The following is a 26,342-nucleotide window of genomic DNA, read 5'->3' on the forward strand; positions in this document are numbered from 1 at the left end:
TGTATTTCTGGTAAATAAAGGAAAAAAGATTGAAAAGAAAACAAATTATGAAATAAACTTCCCCGCCAACTTAGTTGGGATCTTCCATTTTCGCTCGTATCTCCATCTTTATAAAGAAAAAAGGAAAAAGTTAATCAACAATGACAATAATAATATACCCAGTGTAATCTCACAAGTGGAGTATGATGAGGGTAAAATGTACGCAAACATTACCCCACCTTTAAGAGGGCAGAGAAATAAATAAGTTAATCAAACACTAAAATTTATATCAAGGATAGAATAAAGCAAAAAGCTAGAGTTTATCCATTTTATTTCCTTGTTTTTCGCCTCCTTGGTCTATTCTTTTTGTCTTTAACTTCATATTAATTTCAATATTTTTGTTTTATTTTCCTTAACTTAGTGACACTTAACTTTATTTTGATTAAAATTACTCTTACTAAGTTTATATAATTATTAAATTCTTAATAGAAACATCAAAACAAAAAAAAGAGAATAACGCTTCATAATCAAAATGCTTGAAAGCTATTCAAAAACATAAAATAAATATACAAAAAATTATCTTGAATGCCAGGTAAAAATAAATATACTCCTAGAAACAAAAGAAATAGATCAATTTTAGACCGAAAAAGAATATATTTTTAAGTTTTAACACAAGAAAACATACTACTGATGAATTGTCTCGCGGGACGGTGGCATTTAAGCAATTAATGGGAATTTGATGGGCAAAGGTGAAAGTGGAGGTCACAAGTAAGAAGTTTAAGCGACACGTGGTTGAAAGATATTTCGAGGAGAAAATATCTAGACGTAACCTGCCACCAGCGGAAGTCCACGTCATCAACCAGTTACGGAAGATATTTTTATGGCTGACTTTCTTTTAATTTAAGTAGCGCGCAGGAATAAAATTAACCATCCCCGAGATTTTTCAAGCTGTTTGTTTTATCCCCTCTTTGCGGCCATTGTGCTAAACTAGAATATTCCCCCACAAGTCCTCCCTTTGACATGAACTCACAAATATATTCGTATAAGGTAATATATGATATGGCACTGGGGTATTCAAAATCGAACCGAAATCGAAAATTGAATCGAAATCGAAATTTAATGGCTTATTGGTATCGGGTTAACAGTTTAACGGATAGGGAACAGATTGAAATTTTTTTATTAACGGCTTATCGGTTTGGGGGCGGATTATTCAATTTTCTTAACGGATAATCTGTTAACCCGTTAAGAATATATATTTATTAAAGATATATATATATATATATATATATATATTAAATAATCAAAAACCCTTCTTCCACTTCCAGTACTCTATCTCTATTCTCTATTACTAATTTACTATTAGACATTTAGAAACCCTAACGCCTAAATTTCAACCAGCAACCACCAGCACTCTATCTCGTCGACTTCCAGTACTCTATCTCGTCGACTCGTCGTCTCCCTCTCGCGGTCTCGTCGACTTGCCGTCTCCCTCCCGTAGTCTCGCCGACTCGTCGTCTCCCTCTTGCCGACTCGCCTCTCCATCTCGCCTCTCCCTCTCGCCATAGCCAGAGCAGCAGATGATAAGTTTCTTTTCTTGTTGATATCTTTAAAATCAAAGAGCATCTCAATTCTCAAAGTATTCAGATGCTTGCTTCAGTATACATAAACAGGAACTCATCTGTTTTGAAACATAAACACAAGTTTTGTGAAGAATCAGAAACTTCTCACTTTAAAAGCATACAAATTTTACGATGTTTGACTTCGTTCTCAGTATACAAAATTTAAAAGCAACAGTAATCAGCAGGATGTTTTAAAGTTCACAAAACTCATCTGTTTTGAGATTGATTTTGACTGTACCTGTATAAATATCTGTTAAGCAACTTGTTATTCTCATCCCTTTTCTTTTCTTGTTGCAGTGACTCATAGCATGGTTGAAAATATACAAAGTGATAAGGTGATGGATGAAAGTGGGGCTTCTAATTCAAATGTAATAAGTCAAGCTCAAACAACGGAGTCAAATATAACCAAAAAGGGGGAAAAAAAGTTTATTGTGTGGGATTATTTTACAGAAATTATTACTTCTGAAGGGAGTACAAAAGCAAAATGTGACTTGCTTTATTGAGTATTGTTTTAAGACCAAAGACGGTACGTCGAATTAACTCAACTAGATTTCCTATTCTTGCGCAGATGGATCGTGATGTATTAGCTGTTCTGGTTTCAAGTGTGACATCCTAATGTGCGTTTAGTACGGGAGGACGTCTTCTTGATTCATTTAGGAGTTCATTAACTCTTCAATTGGTGCAAGATCTAGTGTGTCTTCAAGATTGGCTTCGAAATAAAAAATTAAAACAACCTGTTAGTGTTGAGGAAGATCTTGATAAAATCGAGCAGTTTGAATAAGGTAATAGTATTGTTACTATATTTGTTGTATATAAGTATTGTTGATATGCTTATATTTATCGCACGACTCATTATTTTAATTTTTTTCTTCAGATTTAGCCAGCAATGGAAAAGACCCTTCCGTAATTGACGTGTAGTGTTAATATATCTGGTAAGAATTCGAATTTAACCCATCAAGGCTTCAAGTATTGAATCTGTTCTTGCAACTGCTATGATTAATCAGCATCAATAGTTATCATAGCATTAGTAGTTATCAGTAGACATCCTATCTTCTATTATCATTAATAAGTAGTTGATAGTTTCCTTATGATAAAGAGAACTTAAGTTATGTTGTTGTACTTAATAAGCATAAATGCTTCACCAAGCTAATGGTTGTGAAAACTGTGAATTTTGTATCTCACTATCCTTTGATTTGGAAATTATAAATTATTTTTGGCTGCTTTTTCCTTTTTCATCATCTTGGGTTATGGTGATTAGAATTTAGAAACATATGATGAGAGGAAAGAATATTTTATTTTTCAGTAGATAAGTTAGGAAGGGAAGATATACTGGTTTGCTAACCATGAGGCAAAGTAGCCTATTCCAAAGGAGTAGTTATTAATCAATAGGGTTCTAATTTCATGTATTTCCTTTTCAGAACCTACTAATCAGAGTTGAATACAGACAATTTTGATGTCATGTATTATACCAAGTGTTCTCTTCTATTTCTTCTGATTAGTTATAAGTTGTTAATAGGCTCATCCCCAGAGATGATTCTACTGGGAAATACGCTGCAAAAAAAATATTGAGTTCTTAATGATCTATTCGGAAAGAATATGTATGAGAAAAGTCATCTAAACATCAAACAAGAATCAAGATAATAGTATTTATCACAGTCTCTACTTCGTTGCCTAATGCTGAAATTTGGTATATGCATATTTTTTTACAGGGATCTACTTACTTATGGATTAAGCTGTTGTTTGAACTTTGAAGCTGCAGAAATTCAAGCACTGTTAGGCGTTAGCTGCAGGCCAAACACCTCTATGTAGTGTGCTCACTTATGGATTAATCATTTTGAAATATGCATTCTGGACTCACTTTGAATATAGACTGGAATTTTATCATTTCAGAATTAATCAGGGAGCATTGACTTTTCCTTTGCAGTTGTGTGCGGAGGAAAAACATATGTATTCTGGACTCGTCTGTAATGTAGTTTGCTTTGGGATATGATGGACTCATCTATTGTATTCTATAGACTGGAATGCAGTCTGTTGAGTATAGGAATTTCATTTTGAGTCACAGTGGTCAGCAAACAATTAATGCACGCAATATAGATTGAATTAGGCCGATAAACCGCCCGATAAGAGCTAAACCGATACCAATCCGCCCGATATCTTATCGGGTGGCTAGCGGATTAATACATTTAAAAGCTGATAGCCGATAAGCCAAACCGATAAGAGTAAATAACCGCCCAATCCGCCCGATAAGCAGCCATATATGGCACGTGAATGATTAAAAGGAGGACACGTGGAATCCAAGATGGGATGACTGAGGGCCGAACACGGTCACTCTGTTTGTCATCGAAAAGGATAACGTTCATAAAGGTGTATTAAATACTCTGCGCCAGATAGCATTTACTAAGGAATATTCCACAGCATTAAGAGAGACAGTCTATGACAAAGAATTTGGCATTTATGTTCACCGTTATATCTTCATCAATGACCCTCATAATTGACATTAAAGGAGGGAACGATCCTAAGACCTTTTTCCGTAGACATAACTATAAATAGTGAACTCAATTACCATTGTAAAGGACACGGATTTTTTGGCTAAACTTACACTCTATTCTATACAAAGCTTTATACAATTTTACTTATTATTTTTTTGTCTTATCATCGTTGTGTCCGGAAACCGTATTCACGGAATTATCATCTTTGCTATTTCAACTACATTCTAAGGCTAAGTATTGTATATTTCTTCGATTATTGTATTATTTCAGGATCAAATTAGTTCACTTGTCTAGAAATCACGTATAAATTCAATTGTACCGTTTTACGGGTAAACAGTTTGGCGCCCACCGTGAGGCCTAGACAGCAGTGCAATTAAATTGATCCTTGCCTTTTTTACTAACGTGTTTTGATTATTTTGTCTTAGAAAATATTACAAAAAATGACAGATAACACTGTTAACGATGCACACAACCTTGAAATTCGAGGGGATCAGCCTCATTTCGAGGACTCAAGTAGTGATACCCGCAATGAGGGGAATGACGCCATGCCAGTGCATGACAGACGGTACCCTCGACGGTTTCGGGAGACTACTCCCGATGATGCTGATGAGGAGCATGTAGCAGATGCTGTGAGGATCCTGCAAGAGCAATAGGCCATCATTTTAAGACATCTCACGGGGCAAGATCAAGTTATGACAGAATTGAAGCATGCCCTATTGGGGGCCTCAAATAATGCAAACAGACGAGATCTAATTCCTTCTGTTGTTTTCGCAGACCAAACTACGCAGAGAGTCGACAACAACACTCCCAAGGGTGAAGTTGTATATAACGGGGCTAGGGGGAGCAGATTAGGTCTTAACAACGAGAACGATTCATTCAAAGATGAGATTTTACAGTTCATAAGGGAAGTAAATGCCCGCATAAATCAAATCCCGGGCGCACCACCAGTATTGAAAGGCTCGAACTCGAAGAAGTATGTTCAATTACTGTACAAGCCAAGTGCGGCACCAGAATTAATCCCGAAGCGCTTCAAAATGCCTGAAGTTCCAAAATATGATGGAACTTGAGACCCATAGGAACATACTACCACCTATACAACAACGGTGAAAGGAAATGATCTAGCTACTCACGAAATTGAATCTCTGTTGTTAAAGAAATTTGGCGAAACTCTCACGAGGGGATCCCTAACATGGTATTCATTATTTCCTGAGCATTCCATAGATTCCTTTGAGATGCTCGCAGATTCTTTCATTAAAGCTCATGCCGGGTCCAGAAAGGTGCAAGCCCGTAAGGCCGACATATTCAGAATCGTACAAGGAGAATCTGAATTACTACGAGAGTTTGTTACCCGATTTCAAAGAAATAAAATGTTGCTTACGGCCGTCTCGGATGAATGGGCAGCTGGAGCATTCACCAAAGGATTGAATCCAAGAAGTCCAGACGCTTCCCGTAAGCTGAAGGAGAGCCTGCTTGAGTTTTAAGCAACAACCTGGGCAGATGTTCACAACTAGTACTAGTCAATGATAAGGATCGAAGATGACCCGATCGGCTGCACATCATCGGCCAAAGGACGGGAGAAGAACAGAGAAAAATCAAAGGGTGACTACGACGCGGATAGGCGTACTTCGAGGGGCCGATTTTTGCCCTACGAGCGTACCAAAGGTCAGGGTAGAAATTTCCAAGAAGCAAACAAGTTCACCATTGATAGATGGACTGATCGTGGTCGAAACAGTAGATCACTACAAGATAAAGAAACGTTGGGGTCTCGATATCTTTCTTACCCCAGGTTATCGGAAGTGGGATTGGTGTCAGCCATGAGGAACATTAAAGAAGCATGATTCCCCAGACCTATGAAGTATGATTCTAGCCAGAGAAATCCCAATTTATGGTGCGAATACCATGGGACGAACGGTCACCGGACAAGGGACTGCCAATATCTTCGGGAGGAGGTGGCAATGCTATTGAAGAATGGTCATCTCCGAGAATTCTTGAGTGATCGAGCTAAGAACAATTACGGTCGCAATAGAGACAACACAGAATCTTCAAAAGCAGGAGAAGAAACCCCACACCAGACGATCAACATGATCTTTGGGGGGAACAAGATTAACGGGGTCACCTTTTCTGCGGTGAAGAAGACTAAAGTATCGATAACTTACAGCAAAAGACTCCGGGAGTACGATATCACTTTCATAGAGAAAGATGCAGACGGATTGTTGTTACCGCATAACGACGCACTGGTAATATCCTTAAATGTGTTAGATTTTAAAATTAAGCATGTTCTAGTGGATCTAGGAAGTTCGGCTAATATCATACAATGGAGAGTATTGGAACAAGCTAAACTCACCGGAAGTATTATTCCGGCAATAAAACTCCTCGTTGGATTCAACCTTTCGAGCATGACGACCCGGAGAGAGATCTTGCTGCTCACGAAAGCTGAAGAAGTAATGAAAAAAACTCTCTTCGAAGTAGTGGATGGTGATATGGGATACAACATCATCTTAGGAAGGCCATGGTTATACGAAATGAAAGTTGTGCCTTCGACGTATCACCAATTGCTAACGTTTCCAACGCCCAAATGAATCAAGTAGATAAAAGGTGACCAACCGGCAGCAAGGGAGATGAATGCAATCTTAGTTTCCAGTAGCAAAGGGAATGAGCGCACGACATATCATTTACAGGAACCGGCGCCTACTCCCGAGTTAGAAGAGGTTATTCCAAGGGTAGAGTTGTCAAAACAATATCAGGTGCCGAGATATTCCCAAATTCCGGAAGAGACGGATGCAACAAAATCCACGGTAGAGGAACTAGAGGAAGTTGCATTGTTCGAAGAATTCTTAGAAAGAAAGTTTCACCTGGGGACAGGACTGCACCCTGAGCTTAGGTCTGGTTTTATTGAATTCCTTAAAATTAACATTGATTATTTTGCATGGTCGCACGAGGATATGATAGGTATCCCGATGGAAATAGCCGTGCACAAGCTGAGTTTTGATCCCAACTTACCACCGGTATGATAGAAGATGTGCCCTATTGCCGAGGCCGGGATTAAATTCGTCAAAGAAGAGGTAACCCGCCTGTTTAAAATCGGTTTGATCAGAGAGGTAAGATATCTAGACTGGTTATCCAATGTAGTAGTAGTTTCTAAGAAGAACAATAAATTTTGTATGTGTGTAGACTCTAAAGATCTTAATAAGTTGTGCCCAAAAGATTCGTTTACTCTACCAAATATCGATCAAATGATTGATGCCACGACCGGGCACGAGTTGATGAGTTTCCTAGATGCTAATTTTGGGTACAACCAAATCAAGATAAACCCGGAAGATCAGGAAAAGACTTTGTTTATAAGAAATTTCAGTACATATTGCTACAATGTAATGCCTTTATGGTTAAAAAACGCCGGAGCCACTTATCAGCGGCTCGTAAATAAGATGTTTGAAAAACAAATAGGAAAAACTATGGAGGTTTATATAGATGATATGCTCGTTAAGTCTTTGAATGCAGGTGACCATCTTAAGCATCTTCAAGAAACATTCGACATCCTGAGGAAGCATAACATGAAACTTAATCTCGAGAAATGCACATTCGGGGTTAGTTCTGGTTAGTTTCTAGGATTTCTGGTCTCGCAGAGGGGAATTGAGGTAAAGCCCGACAAAATCAAGGCAATAGAGGATATCCCAGATCAATTGGCGAACGTAAAGAAGTCTAAAGACTCACAGGAAGATTAGCAGCCTTGAGCAGGTTCATTTCCCGGTCGTCAGAAAAATGTCATCACTTCTTCGCATTACTAAAAAAGAAGAATAATTTTGAATGGACACCGGAGTGCCAGCAGGCTCTGAGGGACCTGGAGAAGTACTTATCAAGCCCTCAATTACTTTCGAAACCAAAAGAAGACGAAACATTGCTAGTCTAACTCGCGGTTTCAGAAGTTGCGGTAAGTGCAATTTTTGTCTGGGAGGACGAAGGTACGCAATTTTCCATTTATTATGTTAGCAAAAATTTAATGGGAGCAGAAACTCGCTACCCGCATTTGGAAAAACTGTCCTTAGCTCTCGTATTCGTCGCTCGGAAGCTAAATCCTGATTTTCAATGCTACCCAATAGTTGTGGTGACTACTTTCCCTCTGTGGAACATCCTTCATAAACCTGAGCTCTCGTGTAGATTGTCTAAATGGGCTGTCGAAATGAGTGAATTGAACATAAAATATAAACCGAGGACTGCAATTAAGTCACAAGTCCTGTCTGACTCCGTGGCCGATTTTAGTACGGGACTACTACCTCTGGAAACCAAGGAGGCAGTAATGGTGTCGGAATCGACATAAGGGGTTTGGACCTTATTTATGGATAGAGGGCTCGGAATAGTTTTAATCATGCCTTCGGGGGAGACCTTAAGGCAAGCCATCAGAACGATCCCTTTAACTAATAATAAATCAGAGTATGAAGCTTTGATTGCAGGGCTCGAATTAGCCCGGGGACTTGATTCCGAGGTTATTGAAATCAAATGTGACTCACAGCTGGTGGTAAATCAGGTCTACATGATCTTTGATACCAATGAAGAATGTATGCAACAATACGTGGTAAAGGTCGGGGCCCTTCTGGCATGATTCTAGGAGTGTTCACTAATTCATATCGCGAGAGATAATAATGAAAAAGCGGATGCATTAGCAAACTTAAGTTCATCGACGAAAATAAGGGGATCGGAGTCCGGAACGGTGGTACGATTGATGAGCTCAGTCCTTGATACAGATGGTTATTAGGGGTAAATTTGGCTAGTCTGGTCTGGGACTGGAGAAATAAAATAATTAACTAACTCGATCACGGAAAGTTGCCGGACGATCCCGAAGCATCACGGGCGTTACGCACCAAAGCTGCACGTTATAGCTTCAAGAAAGGCCAATTGTATAGAAAGTCTTTCCAAGGCCCGCTGGCCCGGTGCTTAGGAGCATTAGAAGCCAATTATGTCATGAGAGAAATCCATGAAGGGGTATGCGGCAATCACTTAGGTGCAGATTCTTTGGTGCTAAAGTTGGTACGGGTAGGATATTACTGGCCTCGATTGGAGCAAGATGCCAAAGATTTCGTACGAAAATGTGATAAGTGCCAATGCTACACATCACTAGTACATCAACCGGTAGAACCCCTGCATTCGGTTTTGTCCCTATGGCCGTTCATGAAATGGGGGATGGACATCGTCGGAGCACTGCCATCGGCTCCCGGAAAGGTAAGGTTTCTTTTAATTTTGACTGATTATTATTCTAAATGGGTGGAAGCGGGTTCCTATCAGAATATTGGAGAATGCGAAGTGGTACTTCCTGTGGGAAAATATATTTTGTAGGTTCAGAATACCAAAAGAGATAGCATGCGACAATGTGCCACAATTTATCGGTGCAAAAGTTACAAAGTTCCTCGAAGGTTTGAAAACAAAGAGAATCACATCTTTACCTTATCATCCGAGCGCAAATGGTCAAGTGGAGTCAACAAATACAGTGATTATCTAAAACCTCAAGAAAAGGTTGGAAGCGGCAAAAGGCAAATGGCCCGAAAAGTTTCCCGGAGTTCTATGGGTCTACCGAACAACGGCCAAATCAAGTACAGGAGAAACTAATTTTTTTCCCTCGTGTACGGTGTTGAAGCCCTAATCCTGGTTAAAGTGGGAGAACCCACTTTGAGATATTCTCAGACAAATGAAGAATCAAACAACGAAGCAACGTCAATCAACCTGGAACTGCTCGAAGGACGCAGGGACTTAGCACATGTAAGAATGACATCTCAAAAACAGAGGATTGAGCGATATTATAATCAAAGAGCCAACTTTCGTTTTTTTCAAAGCATGGGACTTGGTTATAAGGAAAGTAACCCAAAATACACGGGAGCTCAACGCGGGTAAGCTAGGTTCAACATGGGAAGGTACCTACTGGATTTCGGCTGTCACCGGGAAAGGTTCATACGAATTGGAGAACCAGAATGGAGATAAGTTTCCCAGCAACTGGAACCTGACACACCTTAAAAGATATTATTGCTGATGAACAATACCCAAACAGAAAATATGTGTTGTACTCTTTTTTCCTTCATTCAGTTTCTGTCCCAATTGGGTTTTCCTAGCAAGGTTTTTAATGAGGTGGCAACAGAAAGCATACTACGAAGACAGCAACAATAAGACCTTTGATAGCAAGGCGAACGAACAAGCTTCCACTCAGGGACGATTATATAATCTTTGGTTCGATAGCAAATTCCCATTGGGAAGTTAAGTTTGCTACCGAACAAGGGTTACCCAACCGTTCACGAGCACAAACCACTGAGGGGCTGTTAGGTATTCTTTCGCTCGATAGCATGGATTCCTAAGGGGAAGTAAGGTATGTTTCCGAGTGAGGGATTACCTAGCAATTCATTTGTGGAACCTCTAAAGGTACAAGACTTCCAGTGTTCAAATTCACATTCTTCATCGGGACCGGGGATTGCGCAGCCAGCCCGCAGAAACAAGTTGTACAAGATAGCCACAAGTAATGGCAATTTCTTTTCTGCATAGTAAGATGCTTATGTATTCTTTCGAAATAGAAGGAATAAAATGAAATTCTTTTGCTTTTATCTTGTTTCTTGTCCAAACGATGAGCTAACTTGGTCATTTAAAAGTTAAACAAGTAACTTCAGATGTTAGTGCCATAATGAATATGAAACATCCTCTTCAAGAGCACCGTAAACATAAGAGTGCCCTCTCTTATAAAAACCCTCATGTTAAAGGGTTGGTTCCGGAATAATAAATGCCCGAAATCTAAAACGCCATCGGGGAAAAATATACCCGAAGCCACATATAAAAGGACGAAAAAAGCAAACTTGCGCAACGATACCCTCACGTAAAAGGGATAATACTCGGAACCAAAATGCTTCGAAGAAAAAGCATCCGAGACTACACATAGTAAAACGCGAGCAGAACAACATGTGGAGAATGCTCAAACAAATGCAAAAGTTTAAGACTTGCATAAATATTCAAACAAAAGTGAGACTCAAACGATACTTGAGCAAACAAATATGTCTTTATTTACAAGGACGTGCCAAAACGACAAAAGTACAAAATGGGAAGAGAAAGAAAAAGCTATACTGCAGCGTCTCCAGGACCAGGAGGAAGAGAAGTATCCGCATCCCTAAGAGAAGTAGGTGGTTCCACCGATGGCTCAACGTTTTCCCCAGTTTGGACTTCGACCTCATCGCCTTCCGATTCTTCTTCAATTTTCAAAAACTCGAAACCGGAATTAGAAGAACCTGGATCATCAGACTGCTCCGGAGTCCATTTTTTGCAGCCAACTCAAGCTCTCGGGCCTTATCAATTTCGGCATCAACGTCAATGATACTAGCTTTGGCCTTTTCCAACGTTTTCTCCTCATGCCGTACATGGAATAAGTTTTTTCAACAACGAGGGAAGCCGCTCGGCGCTTAAGTTCTTCTTTGAGTTGAGAAACCTCGGCAGAAAGGCTTTCCCTGGTGGATCTAGCGGACTTGAGGCTGACGCCAAGGTCGCAAATAGTTGAACTAAAGAACTTGTTATGCTTGATAGTTTTATTGTACTTCTCTTCTAGTTGGGCGTCTTTTTCCCCCACATCAGCAAGCTCTTCGATTTTAGAGTTCAAGGCTGCTTCTAAGTTGGTTACGTTTTCGGCAGCAACAGCCTCGCGCTCGGTTATAGCAAAATGGCATCCTGGACTTCAGCCCATTTGGCCTTGGCTTCATCAAATCTAACCCTCAGCTGTCCAACTTCTTGGCTAAGGGTTATCACTTCTTGCTCACTTTGCTGCAAACAAGCCTCCAAAACAACGGCCTCAGTAGCCTTGGTTTCCAGTTTTGAGAGGAGGAGAACAGTTTGTTCCCGTTCTGCCAAAAGCTGATTCCGTTCAGAAGTAAGTTCTTCTTTCTCACGAATCAACCTTTGAAGGCCCTTAGAAGAAAGAAAGTTGGCCTATAAAATAAAAAGAGGTGAAACTTAGAATACATTCGTTCAAAAGTAGAAGAGATTACAGGGGAAAGAAGGAACATACAGCCGCAGCTTTATGCATAGCATTGTTCAACAAACACTCTCCCGAGAGTGTCTTAATCTTTTCCCAGTCTTTTTCTTAAGCCATAAGCTTCAAGTAATTAGCAAGCTCCACCGTCCGTGATAGTAGGTTGCACCCGGTAGAGACCGAAAGAGTAATGTTCCTCTTACTTTGTGGATCTTCAAAAGGTGCATCATAATTTTGCCCTAAAATTCCCATGAACTAGGGACTGTGGAAAAGGAACACCTTCTTTATGGTCAGGTGCGGCCGATGGGGGTGATGTAGCAACCGCTTGTGGAAGAGTAGACGGATATGGGAATGATGTAACAGTTGCTGGTATTGGTAAAGGTGGAGATGAAGCTGATGGAGTTGAAGAGTGAGAAGCAGCTACATCCAATACAGTGCTGGATATTTGATGCTCGCCAACCAAAGACGACAAGGACGCGGTACTCAGTCTCACAACACCAGTTAGAAAAATTGGGGCCCGAAAGCGAGAGTTGGCATATTCTACTAAATTAGATTCTCCCTAAAGTGCTGATACCTCGTCTTCAGTTGGTGCAACTATCTCAACAGGTTGAGCATTCTGTTAAGATGATGGGGATAGTCGCCTTCTAGGTAAAGAAGCTCCCCCATCACTAGCTTCATCATCATCATCGATCATCACGGTGTCTACGATCGGACCGGAAGGAGGACTAGTAATCATCGCTACCGGAGATGACTCGGGGGCATCAATCTTTGACCTTTTGTTCTTTTCCCCGGCTGCGGAGGAGCGTTTTCTCTTTATTTGTTTATCCTCCGGCCAGGGACTCCGTAAAGAAGTATTCACACCTAAAATAGGCCCGGAGATACCTGTTCGAGTAAGCACTTCCTGAAGCAACCTCGCTGCATCAGTAGGATCAGCCAGAACGCCCTCTCCGGGGACAGCAACAGAGCTCACAAGTAGGCCTAATTCCGTGAACAAGTTAGAAGGGTTCAACCAAGTTCTTCATATACAAAAATGGAAGCAAGGTAAACTAAGGTTACCATGATTTTTGGCCGTCCACCCGAATTTAAGGGACCTTTCTTTCCACGAACGAGTTTTGGGGTTGGTGACGTCCAAGATCTTTTGAAACCACTGGTTCAAACCTTCCACCATAGGGTGGGATACATCGAGTTGTTGAAACATGCGAAAGGTGAATATACATCCATAGAGGAATATATAGTAAAAGGAATACTATACAAAGAAATTACGAGTGCGGTTCCAAGCAACTGGAAAGGATGAAGCCATTGTCGGAATGATGTCATTAGTGGCAACTGCAACAAACCGTTCCATCCACTCACGGTTGTTGTCAACATCCATGCTAGACAAAAAAGTATGGTGGCCAAGCTTTCAAAGGTTTATCATTCCCTCGCGGAGGATTTTAGGGGAATATGGATTCATCATATGAGCTAAGGTTAGTTTCTCTCCAGTTTCTTAGCACAAATGTCGGAGGCAGGCAATCGTCCTCCACACTGAAGGACTTACTTGTGCCAAACACACCTGGTAGCGAAGGCAAAATTCCGCAATCATGGAATCAAGCTCTCCGCTCAAAGAAAACTCATCCAAAGTAAAGGGATACATGAAAAAGTATGTAAAACCTTCCTTGGGCAGGGTGACTCGCTCCGCTAGATTAGGGGAAATAATTTCCAACTTATTGTAGTGGTAGTCCTCCTTCACAGCAGGAATAGCGGAAGGACGAATGGAAGAAGGGTACCTGCTAACAGCCCATGTACGAGGGTTAGCAATAGGAAATTTCTCTTCAAAAATCATTCGAAGTACCAAGCCTTCTTGGGGTGATGGAACCCACTGTTGGAGGAGCAGAATTCTCGGTTTTGCTCTTGCTCTTCGTAGAGCCAGCATGCTTAGAGGAAGAAGCCATTGGAAAAAGAAGGAAAAGATTTTATGTTTGAAGAAAATTAGAAAAAGGGTGGAAGACAAGGATGCAAATCAGAAGCTCAAACAATTGTGAAACGCAAAGGAAAAAACAATTGCGTATAAATAAAATTTTGGCGGCTAAATTTATGGCCATGATTACCTCGATAATCGGCAAAAGTTATGCTGAATCATGGGATGACGCGTGGTCGGGGTATTAAATAGACGTGCATCTAATCAACTGTCAGAAACCTTCAAAGGGAGTTATAGTAATTCCCGCCAAAAAGGTATTTCTATCAACTTTCCGGTAACACAAAGTTATGTCACCGGAAAGCAAGGGGACTATCTATATAGGATAAAATATGATATGACATATGATCGTCTAAAGGGAGGACAAGTGGAACCCAAGATGGGGATGGCCGAAGACCGAACACAACCATTTCGCTTGTCACCAGAAAGGATAACGTTCATAAAAGTATGTTAAATGCTTTGTGCCCGGTAGCATTTATTAAAGAATATTTCGAAGCATTAAGAGCGACGGTCCGTTACAGAGAATCTGGCATTTATGTTCATCTTTACATCTTCATCAATGACCCTCATAATTGACATTAAAGGAGGGCACGATCCTAGGACCTTTTTCCCTAAATATAGCTATAAATAGTGAGCTCAATTACCATTTTAAAGGATACGAATTTTCTGGCTAAACTTACACTATATTCTATACAAAACTTTATATAATTTTACTTATTGCTCTTTAGTCTCATCATCGATGTGTCCGGAAACCGTATTCACGGAATCATCATCTTTGTTATTTCATCTATATTCTAACGCTAAGTATTGTATATCTTTAATTATTGTATTATTTCAGGATCGAATTAGTTTACTTGTTTAAAAATTACATATAAATTTAACTATACCGTTTTATGGGTAAACAATTTTAATTGCTACACTCTTCTTTTCAATTCTTTTGTATCTTTTTGTGGGTGAATTCTTGAAGATGCAAAAGAAGATCTTGTGGGTGGACCCTTCGAAGAAGCAAAAGAGGACAAAAAAAGAAGATGATCACCTTTCATGTGATTTGAATTTTGTATAGTTAAGTGATGTAATGAGATTGATATGATTTAACCGAATTGTGACAAAGGCATCGGAAGTTAAAATCTTTATAATATGCTGAAAATTAGATAGATTTTCTTGTCTAACTGAAATAGGCGAATTCAAAATTTTAAATTTATGAATTTCTACAACAATTTCAAGTTAATACACATGATAATTGGATCAAAGAAGAGGATTTTTCGCTAAATATTCTTATACTTTTAATAATTTTTTGGTATAAATACTGAGTCTAGATAAAAGTTACTGGATTCACATGAACCCGTGACCTTTACACTAGATCCGCCACGATACCTGAATACTTGTTCAAACGTCAAACCAGACAATACATAGTTGTCTTTTACATCCAACCGTCCAAGCATTGTATAACTAGATGCGCAATGGCCCGTGCTAAAGCACAGGCCCAACAGCTTGAAGCGGTGCACTATTCTTCAAATGCAACAAATAGCATATTTTTACAATCTTATAAAGCTAGAGGCACACACTACAGAAATATCCCAAAACAATAAAATTGCTTTCATCATTTGATAATCATTTAACTTATAATGAGAAGGGTCAGTGATATAACTGCTCCTTCACAGTCAAATCTCCTTTACAAGGTTGGCTGATAAAGGGTACAAAATATCACTTAGCCAGTTACCAAATAACAAGGGATATTTGATGTCATTATAGTGACCATCTGTTTTTCCAGATAGGTTAATACTCATTGGGAATGTATTACCCAAACATTTGAAGCTAAAAAGCTCTAAATCAGCATTTTCAGAAATTTTACTTTGAGTCTCATATGCCATCCAATACTTGTATGAGGCTCTTATTTAGTGACATGTGTAAATTGTGGGCCCATTTATTGAACTTCTTCTCCTTGATGTAATTTCTTAGGCAAATACTCCTCCCTTTTTCTCTTTCTTAGTTCTTTTCTTTTTTCTTAACACTTCATCTTCCTCCTCCCAACAGACCTATTCGATGGGTCTGTAGCTGTGAGCTCCACATTTCATGGACTACTTGTGCATTTTTATTTTAGTTGGGACCTTGCGAGTGTCTCACGCCCACTCCTTGAGGTTTTGAGAAACTTAACCCAAGTAAAGTTAAATTGCTGTAGAATTATTTTTAGAAAAAAAGATGTTTGTTGAGAGGAAAAAACTGATTCTTTTTTACTTTAGCTCTTTCTAACAGGAGTTGCAGAAATTTGGAAGAGGAGAGAGTAAAAGGGCAAGGGTTCGGAGTTGGCAAATGTTTATCCAAAATCCACGTGGCAAAGTTCTAAAGGAGTCTCATATAAGTTGTGTCTGCCAGATAATAGGTGAGCCTAGTACAAAATAAACTTTCTCAACGTTGTCACTACTTTCCGCTTTTGTTTATCTCTAGATGCATCTGCAAAACTTTATGAAGAGAAGATGGCCCTCAGTTACACTATGTCTTCATATATCCCTTCTTCATTGTCTTAACAGATTTTGACCTACAAAGGAATCATCATGAATGTATGTTATACACATCACCGAGAGGAAGAGACTAAAAAAGGGAGATAAGAGGGAAAAAAAGCCACCTTAGCTTTCAAATCAAATTCCACCTTGTAGAAGTGATAGGCTATATGTACCTTGTTATGTTTTGATGATCTAACAAATTTAATGACAAGAACTAGATAAGGAACCTGATACACATTCTCAAGTATGTGAAAATAACAAGACTTAAGCTGGAATTGTAAATCAACGCTTCAGGAGTCAAAGAATCAACAAGAGGAACAGATGGACATCAGTTCCCCTGGTGATCGTACAGTCAACTTCATTGGGAATGATCCTGTACCATCCATGCTTGCATCATTCAAATGATGTCACCAATGTTATATTAACATTAAACCAAGGACAAAACATCTCTTGAATTTTTGAAGAATCCATCAAGTACTTTCTCAAGTGACCAATCAATCTGGCAAGCGATTCTCAAGAGCATCAAGAACAAAGAACAACATAACAACAGACCAGTTCCCTGTATTGAGTTATTACATATCCTTAGTTGTGTTGCACCTTTGTTAAAGTTCTTCACTTGTAATTCCTACTTAGCTTAGTTAGAAGCATTGTGTAAGAAACCTTTGTAAATCATAAACCCTTGTTTGTGTCTTGGCTAGTTTAGTCGAGTTGGAAGTCTTTGTAATAGAGTTATTACAAAGTGGATTGTAATAGAGTTATGACAAGTTAGTGAGGGATTAAGAGGTTAATTCCTAGATTACAGTAGGTTGTAATCTAAAGTTTGCTCAGTAGTGAAGTTGAAATCCTACAAGGGGTAGGTCGTTTTTTCTATATCTTTTCGCCACTAGCACCACTTCACCAGTCACAAGATTTGTGACTGTGCATATCTTTGACACAAATTTCACTTTGTTTCCCTTGTCACAAATTTGGGAAACACTCAGCAAAATGTACTTCAATCCGTTCACATAGTACATATTTTCAATAGAGGGAGAGAGAGAGTTCCCAATCCTTCCAACACCCAACATGCATCCCTTCTTGCAATTTCCAAAGGATACACTCCCTTCTTGAAAGGCCTTTAGTGAAAGGAAACCGTTTGTACTTCCTGTCATGTGCTTTGAGCAACTACTATCCATGTACCATTGCTGGCTGCTCCCATTCATTGTTCCCTGCACAAGAAAATTAGGAATCCAAATAAGTTTGGGTCCCCTGTAATGAGGAAAGGGATGAATAAGAGTTCTTTTGGTCCAAGCAAGCATCATACGTCTTTTATATGAGGGACCAGGTTCTCTACCAGTAATTACCTTTTTAGAAAAAACTTTATTTTTCTGTTGAGATTGAAACTTGGCCTTACAGGTTTCCTTAAAGTGTCCAGTGTTACCACAGTGAGTGCAGAGCCAGCTGTCAGGTATAATAACGTACTTGCTATGAGGGTTGTAGGGAATTTTTTCCATTTGAAACCCGATTCCCTGCCTATTTCCCCCATTGTTCGTGTACATGGTAGTGATAGCTTCAGAGGACCAGGTCCACTTGAGTGATTTTTCAAGATCACTCTTGACTCTACTTAGTTCTTCCTAAAAATTGTTTGTTTTTCTCGAGTTCAACACACAAACTAGATTTCACTGATTTTATCTCATCTTCAAGCCTAAGATGTGTTTCATTCGCAACTTCCTTTCCCTTTCTCATGCATACCTTCTCCTTTTAGTTCATCAATTGTATCCTTCAAATCTACAACTACTACTAATAGATCATCTCTCTCATGCTCTATACTTGCAACCTTTTCAGTCAAGGCTTCTTTCTCTTTCTTAACACACTCAATGGTCTCCTTTAGATCAACCACAACAACTACTAGATCATCTCTCTCATGTTCTACGTTTGCAAGTTTTTCAGTTAAAACATCCTTTTCTTTCTTGAGACTCTTAATGGTTCCTTTTTAAATCTACCACAACAACTACTAGGTCATCTCTCGACTGTTCTGCTTCTCCTAGTTCAAGAATCAGTGCATTTTTATCATTTATAAGATTGTGATAAACATCAATTAAAATATTTGCCAGAGACATAAGTTTTTTTAGTAGAATATGACTTCAGATTTCTTTGAACATCTAGAAAATTTACCTCATTATCATCATCGTCATCTTCATCATCATCGGACTGTGCCATCAAGGGAAAGATAGAGTCATACTCAGCTGCTTCACTTTCCACTGCCATCATGGAGTTGTCACCTTGATCATCATCTTCTTCAGATTCACTAGAAGAGTCTCCACATGCAGCAAGATGTTGTTTCACAACATTGTCAGCGATATTTTTCCTCTTAAAGCGTTTGTTAGGAACCGAGTTCCTCTTAGGTGCTTTGTTTGTGTTGTGTTTGTATTGATCTTTCTTGAGGAGAGGACAATCCTTGATGAAATGTCCTGACTTACCACACTTATGAAAAAGGTCATAATTTTTTGGCTTGCTGGAACTGCCCCTTTTTGGAATGCCTCCATTTCTGCGAACCATTTTATGGAATCTTTTTGTCAGGTAAGCCATATCAGCATCCTCACCACCTGAATCATTGATGTCCGTCTTGAGGACCAGGTTCTTCTCCCTTTTGGGCTCTCTTCTCTCATTGTCCTTCGTCTTCTTCTTCTTCTTCCTTTTGGGCTCTCTTCTATCATTGTCCTTCTTCTTCTTCTTCCTTTTGGGCTCTCTTCTATCATTGTCCTTCTTCTTCTTCTTCTTCTTCTTCTTCCCTTCTTCTTCTTTTAGGCTCTCTTCTATCATTGTCCTTCTTCTTCTTCTTCTTCCTTTAGCGCTCTCTTCTATTATTGTCCTTCTTCTTCTTCTTCTTCCTTTTGGGCTCTCTTCTATCATTGTCGTCTTCCTCCTTCTTCTTTTTCTTCTTCTTCCTTTTGGGCTCTCTTCTATCATTGTTCTTCTTCTTCTTCTTCTTCTTCTTCATCATCATCATCTTCTTCTTCTTCCTTTTAGGCTCTCTTCTATCATTGTCGTCCTCCTTCTTCTTCTTCTTGCCAACAAGTTCATCGATGGTTAGCTTCTGCAGGTCCTTTGCCTCTGTGATAGCGTTCACTTTGCTTTTCCAGGAACTCGGCAAAACACTAAGTATTTTCATGAAGAGTTTGTTTCTTGGAATGATTTCTCAAGAGAGTGAAGCTTATTGATGATAGAAGTGAACCGAGTGTGCATGTCCTGGATGGATTCATCATCTTTCATTATGAAAAGCTCATATTCTGTGGTAAGCATGTCAATCTTTGATTGATTAACTTATGTTGTTCCCTCATGGGCTGTTTGGAGAGCCTCCCGGATCTCCTTAGCAGATTGGCATGCTGAGATCCTGTTGTATTTGTCAGGACCGATAGCACAAACAAGAATTTTCTTTGCACGAAAGTTCTTTTCTATGGCCTTGAGGTCAGCATCATTGAACTCCTTTCTTGTTTTGAAGATTGTTACAGCTGGTTCGCCACTGGTTTTTGTGGGGACGAAGGGTCCATCGCAGATGACGTCCTAGAGCTCTGAGTCTTCAGTCATGATGAAGTCGTGCATCCTAGTCTTCCACCTTTCATAGTATTGGCCATTGAATCTTGGTGGCCTGTAGGTAGATTGACCTTCTTCGAAGTTTGGTAGAGCAACCATGAGGATTTTTTCTAGGTGTTAGCCTTATAGAAAGAACCTGCTCTAATACCAATTGATAGAATTTAAGGGTCTACCAAAATATATAGAGAACCAGGTTCTTCCATCATTTTTTCTACAGATTCTTCGGAAAGAGTATATGAGAAGACAGTGTCTGAGAAATCAGTTGAGAAAGGAAAGAGTGCTCGCAAATTAGTGAAAAGGACGGGTGATGCCGTGAGGAACCCGGTTCTTCCAAGAAGGCAAATGTTAATGATACCCAGGATATTGGGAAGGAAAAATTAAAAAATCAAAAGGTGATGTGGGGTCGTATATTTGCCTCTGATATTCTGGATATGGTTGGCATGCGATAACTGGTGGAGATCTGTGAATTTCAACAGTGGACACACTTGTTCACAGGTGACAGTCCCAAAGTGCATGAGGAAGAAGTGCGCAGTTTCTATGCTGACTTCTTCACAGCTGAGGATGATGATATTCGCATGATGGTGAATGGGGTCGATTTTGTAATACAGTTTTCAAAACTATTTAAATGTAAGGCTCACGCGGGGGTATAAGGAAAGATTATAATTGAAATTGAGAAATGTGAATACGAGGCGGTACCTCGGTTGTGATTCTTATTGTACGCGAGGTGGTACCTCCTTGTGATTCTTATTGTACGCGAGGTGGTACCTCGTTGTGATTCTTGTTGTTTAATCTTGCTGCAAAGCGTCATTGGGCGAGAATACCTCTTGTTGTTTTGATCTTTCTTATTCTATCAGTTGTTGTCTGTATATGACCATTATGGTTCTTCTCAGTTGTTTAATTTATCTTATTTCTGTGCTTACAACCCTTTCATTAGCCTGTGTTATCGACTTGTTCCATGTTACATATTTCTATGATTTTTACTAGTTCTTGTTATTCCTTTTTTATTCTGTTTATTGTATCCTAGTTGGTGGATTGACCTGGCCTCGTCACTACTCTACCGAGGTTAAGCTTGATACTTATTGAGTACCGTTGTGGTTTACTCATACTATGCTTCAACACATCGTTTTATGTAGATCCAGGTACATTTGCTCGTGCCGGATATTAGTGAGCGACTGTTAGCTGCTTTATGGAGACTACAAGGTGCTATTCAAACTTTAGAAATACTATCGTGAAGGATAATGTTGTTCAGCAGGGGGAACAGGTACATAAGAAGGCCCTCCTTCCAGTGTACCAATTGCTGTTTGAGATTGTGAACAAGGTTTTGCTCCCTCATACTGAGAGAAGGTCAATTACATCTCGAGCATACCTGGTTCTCATGGAAGCACTGGATGGCTACACCACCATCAGCCTGCCTGGCATTATGATAGAACACATGCAGAAGGTGGCAGAGTTTAAGGATGGTAATCATGGGCTGCCTTATGGGCTCCTTCTCACCAAGGTATTTGAGTTCTTCAAAGTCCCTTTGGGAAAAGCTAAGGTGGGTACTCGTAAGAAAACCTTTTCCAAGACCACTCTAGAGGAGTGTGATTGTATTGATAAAGTTGGAGGGGTTGGTAGTACTTCTACTATCTCCCAGTTGATCAACGCCCAAAGTGCCACTGATGAGATAAGGAAGCTAAAGGCAAGGAATGCCATTCTTTAGGGTCAGCTTCAGGAGGCACCTGGTTCTAGTAGCTCTCAAAGCACAGAGGTTGCCCGTCTGACAAACGAGAATGTCGATCTCAAGAAATAGGTTGAGGACCTGAAGGAGAAACTGCTCAATGAGCAGATGTCAGCAAACACTCGAATGGACATCGTCCTCAAAACCCTTGCCTCTTCCTCTAAGCCTTCTCCTTCCAGTGCTCCCTCGAAAGTGTGCCCATTCAAGTATCAAGTCCTAGTGTTTGTCCCTTGTTTATATTTGTGATGATGTTTATGACTGGTACTTTTGTTTTTTCTATTTTTCTTTTGTGGATGCGTTGGCAACAATGAAACTGCTCCCTGCTTAATCAAGAGATGATTGTGTGCACACATGTGGCATGAGTTAACCAAGCTAGACTTTTTTATGCTTATTGCGTGCTACTGATATTTTTATGATGCCAAAAGGGGGAAACATGATTGAGGGGGAACAGATTCAGGGGGAATACAGGATATGTGTGTATGTCATTCTGGTTCTTAAGGGGAACTTCAATTATAAGTTTGTCATCATCAAAAAGGGCAAAATTGATAAGCTATATGTACCTTGTTATGTTTTGATGATCTAAGAAACTTAATGACAAGATCTAGATAAGGAACCTGATACACATTCTCAAGTAGGTGAAAACAACAAGACTTAAGCTGGAATTATAAATCAACGCTTCAGGAGTCAAAGAATCAACAAGGGGAACATATGGACATCAGTTCCCCAGGTGATCGTACTTGTCAATTCTCCAACAGCTGTAAAGTTGCTGCCTGCACGCGCAACAGTACAAAACAGTGCAGCAGTCAACTTCATTGGGAATGATCCTGTACCTTCCATGTTTGCATCATTCAAGTGATATCACCAATATTATATTAACATTAAACCAAAGACAAAACATCTCTTGAATTTTGAAGAATCCATCAAGCACTCTCTCAAGTGACCAATCAATCTGGCAAGCGATTCTCAAGAGCATCAAGAACAAAGAATAACATAACAACGGACCAGTTCCCTGTATTGAGTTATTACATGTCCTTAGTTGTGTTGCACCTTTGTTAAAGTTCTTCACTTGTAATTCCTACTTAGCTTAATTAGAAGTATTGTGTAGGAAACCTTTGTAAATCATAAACCCTTGTGTTTGGGTCTTGGCTAGTTTTGTCGAGTTGGAAGTCTTTGTAATAGAGTTATTACAAAGTGGCTTGTAATAAAGTTGTTACAAGTTAGTGAAGGATTAAGACGTTAATTCTTAAATTACAGTAGGTTGTAATCTAAAGTTTGCTCAGTAGTGAAGTTGAAATCCTACAAGGGGTAGGTCGTGATTTTTCATCTCGTGAGCTGAGAGTTTTTCACGTAAAACTTCTTTGTGTCATTTACCTACTGCAATGTGCGTGTGTTCTGTGGGAACTAATAGAAAACCTGATTTTTTATATATTTTGGTGGACCCTTAAATTCTATCAAAAAGGCTGGCGCCGGTGTTCCATACTAAAGGTGAGCCTTATATTTAACATCTATTAGGAAAGCAAAAAAACAAAGATATATCACGACTTAAAGTTCCCGATAAGTACAACCGCAATAGAGAAAAAGAAGATTGATGTCGATTTGGCCAACATCTCTTCAAGATGTTTAGGGCTCAACGCATATTTCCTTCAGCAAGTATATTATCTAAGTCCCCACCATCGCTACAAATGTCTTTAACACTAATTCAAGGAAGCAATTCCCCTTCTATTCAATTTTTGTAACAGTTAAGTTCTTTTGGAGATATTATTTGTATATGTACTACCGATTCACTGTTTAGTTATGGTAATCTTCATAGTAATAATGCATATTTATGAGTGAACAAATAGCATGAAATAATTGTGCTATTTTGGTCCTATTTTCCATATTGAAGTATAAATATATCTATTTATATATAAAAGGAGAAGAAAATCCATAATATTATGCCAAGTGTCACAATCAAATATCAACACGTGTCATGTTTTAAGATAAAACTCCAATAAATTTGGAGATTCAAAAAAAAAATTAAAATAGAAAAAAACTTACAAAATTTTAAACAATTAACCAATTCAGTTATTCACATTATGGAGTCCCACGTTTTTGGGAAGATATTTTTTAAAACTGAACAGTAAAAAAATGTAATTACTCTAATTCCAGAAAATGAACTCCCACGTTTTTTCATTAGTTATTTAACTGCATACCGTGAAAGCGAAATTCGACAACCGTACAGCATAATCCAAGGCACGTTTTGGAACTTCTTTAGTTCTTTTTGTGGAACTAATCAGATTCAGTTTATTGACAAAAACTTCAGCCCATCATTTTGTATCTATCCCGCTCTATTTTGATCTTTAAATCAACTGTAATCAATTTTCGCAGTACATAAGCTTTTAGGCAAGACATGCGATTTTCGGTGCTAAGGACAGTCTTCCACCGGAATGGGCACAACTCCGCCGTCCGGCGGTGAAATTCCACCGGACCAGGCTCAAAAGAACAGCCTTGGCATTGAGCACAAACCCTAGTTGGTTTCATTCCAAAATTCTAAGCGAGTTGCTGCAGATCTACAAAAAGGTGCAGCGATCACTGTAGCTTCGAATCACTTGGAATCTTCAAGAACTTCCCAATCCATTTCTGGGCCAAATCGAGCAATTCCAACCCATGGAGATTCTTCCCCTGGTCAAACACTACCTCCCCACCAAATTTCAGATCATTCTACCATGGGAAATGAGAGCTCAGATGTTCTGCAAATCGCCGGCGAGGTGACAGTTGCCGGAGAAGCCGCTCCAGGTATCCAATTGGTACGAAACCAATGCAAAAACGTTTCTGCTAACCTAGAGAACACTCTCCAACCCTCAAAACCCCACTACAATCAACCAATCTCCATAACAATTAATAAAACCAATTCTGCAGTCACGAACATAACAGGTGTTCGACGAAATGCCCCAACCAATTTCACTTGTCCAATTGAAGTGCAATTTACTGAAAATAAACCTTTGGATGTTCCTGAAGCTCATCGTGGTGCTGGAGTCACTTTACAAGGCCCAATTCTCGATGATCGATCCTCATCTTCTTCCCCAATTGCTCAGCTAGTCGGAGATGGTGAACCAACTATCCAAATCGACCAAGGTCAATGCCAAAATATTTCTGCAGCTATAGGGAATCTTCCCAATCCATCACAACATCAGGTCAACCAATCCAAAGTCACAATTTCTCCAAAATCAATTTCTGCAGCTACCACTACTACAGGCGTTCGACCAAATGCACCAGTCATTCCCGAGCAGTCAATTATGTACCACACCCCTGAAAACCAATCTCCTATTGATTGTGAGCATCTATAGGCAATTGAAATGCAACCACATAGCCAAACAACTTATGCACGACCCCTATCTCCTTCATCAGAAAATCAGGTGGTCGACCTTATTCAAGTAGTTGTTCAAAATGCACCAGGACACTTGGAGAAGACACCGGCCAATGACCTACCTAGTCATGTCGCCAAACTCCTCAACTAGCTCAAACAAAAACCCAAACCACCCCTTCCCCACTTACTTCCACATACCCAAAGATCTCAGCCAACTTTGATAAACATCAACACCCACAGAACAATAAGTCACCTACAAAGCCTATCCAACATGCCTAGCTTCACAATAATAAACTAGATAATCCACCAAAAGAAACCAATACCCAACCAAAAAAACCACCCAACTATCTTGCCCCACCTCCTCCTACCATCACACAATCCCTAGCAACCAAACTAAGAGCAAAACATGATACAAAATTAGCCCTAATAGAATTCACACCCACCAAAATAACCACCAAACAGGGTCAACCAGTGGTTATCTTCACTAGGAAAGACTATATGGTCACTCTAGCCAATAGATGATAGTACACTATTGTGGGCAAATTTCTTAACACTATGCCCAGAATGGAAGTGATCAGAAGGAGCTTTACACCTCAAACTGAGCTCAGAGGAGGAGTTAAAATAGCCCATTTCAATGCTCAAACAGTGTACATTATTCTAGACAATGAGTATGACCACACCACTATCTGGACCAAACAATTCATGTACATCCAGGGTCAAAGAATAAATCTTCAAGCATGGACTCCCAGCTTCAAGCCTAATGAGGACACCCCAATTGTCCCAGTATGGGTAGTCATTCCTGAATTACCTCGGTATTTTTATTATATGGAGGTCTTATCAGTCTTGTTTTCACCCATTGGTAAGATTTTACATCTGGACCTTGCCTCAATGCAAAAAACCAGGGGAAGTATAGCAAATGTGAAGATGCAGGTCGACTTAACTAAAGATAGGCCTCACCATGTGTGGCTTGGTTTTGATGATGATCAAGATGTCAATGGGGATGAGCAGTGGTTGAAGGTGATGTATGAAGACCTCCCAACCTACTGTCTACACTGCAGGCATTTGGGACATGAGGAATACCATTGTTCTATAAGAAAAAGAGAAGAGGAGGACAAAAAGAAAGTAGCAACTGAGACATCTGGAAATAATGAGAATCAGAACAATAACAGGAAAGTGCATG

At 39.6% G+C, this 26,342-nt stretch overlaps 1 long non-coding RNA gene across 1 annotated transcript; it reads left to right on the forward strand.

Annotated features, from left to right (window-relative positions):
- The first annotated feature begins 15,622 nt into the window (after window positions 1-15,622).
- Window positions 15,623-17,396, forward strand: LOC107783378 (uncharacterized). Its single transcript, XR_001647444.2, has 3 exons — window positions 15,623-16,184; window positions 16,266-16,405; window positions 16,554-17,396. It is a non-coding gene; the product is annotated as an uncharacterized LOC107783378 (long non-coding RNA).
- Window positions 17,397-26,342: the final 8,946 nt, after the last annotated feature.

The sequence above is a fragment of the Nicotiana tabacum genome, chromosome 9, assembly GCF_000715075.1.
Source record: "Nicotiana tabacum cultivar K326 chromosome 9, ASM71507v2, whole genome shotgun sequence".
Classification (NCBI taxonomy): Eukaryota; Viridiplantae; Streptophyta; class Magnoliopsida; order Solanales; family Solanaceae; genus Nicotiana; species Nicotiana tabacum.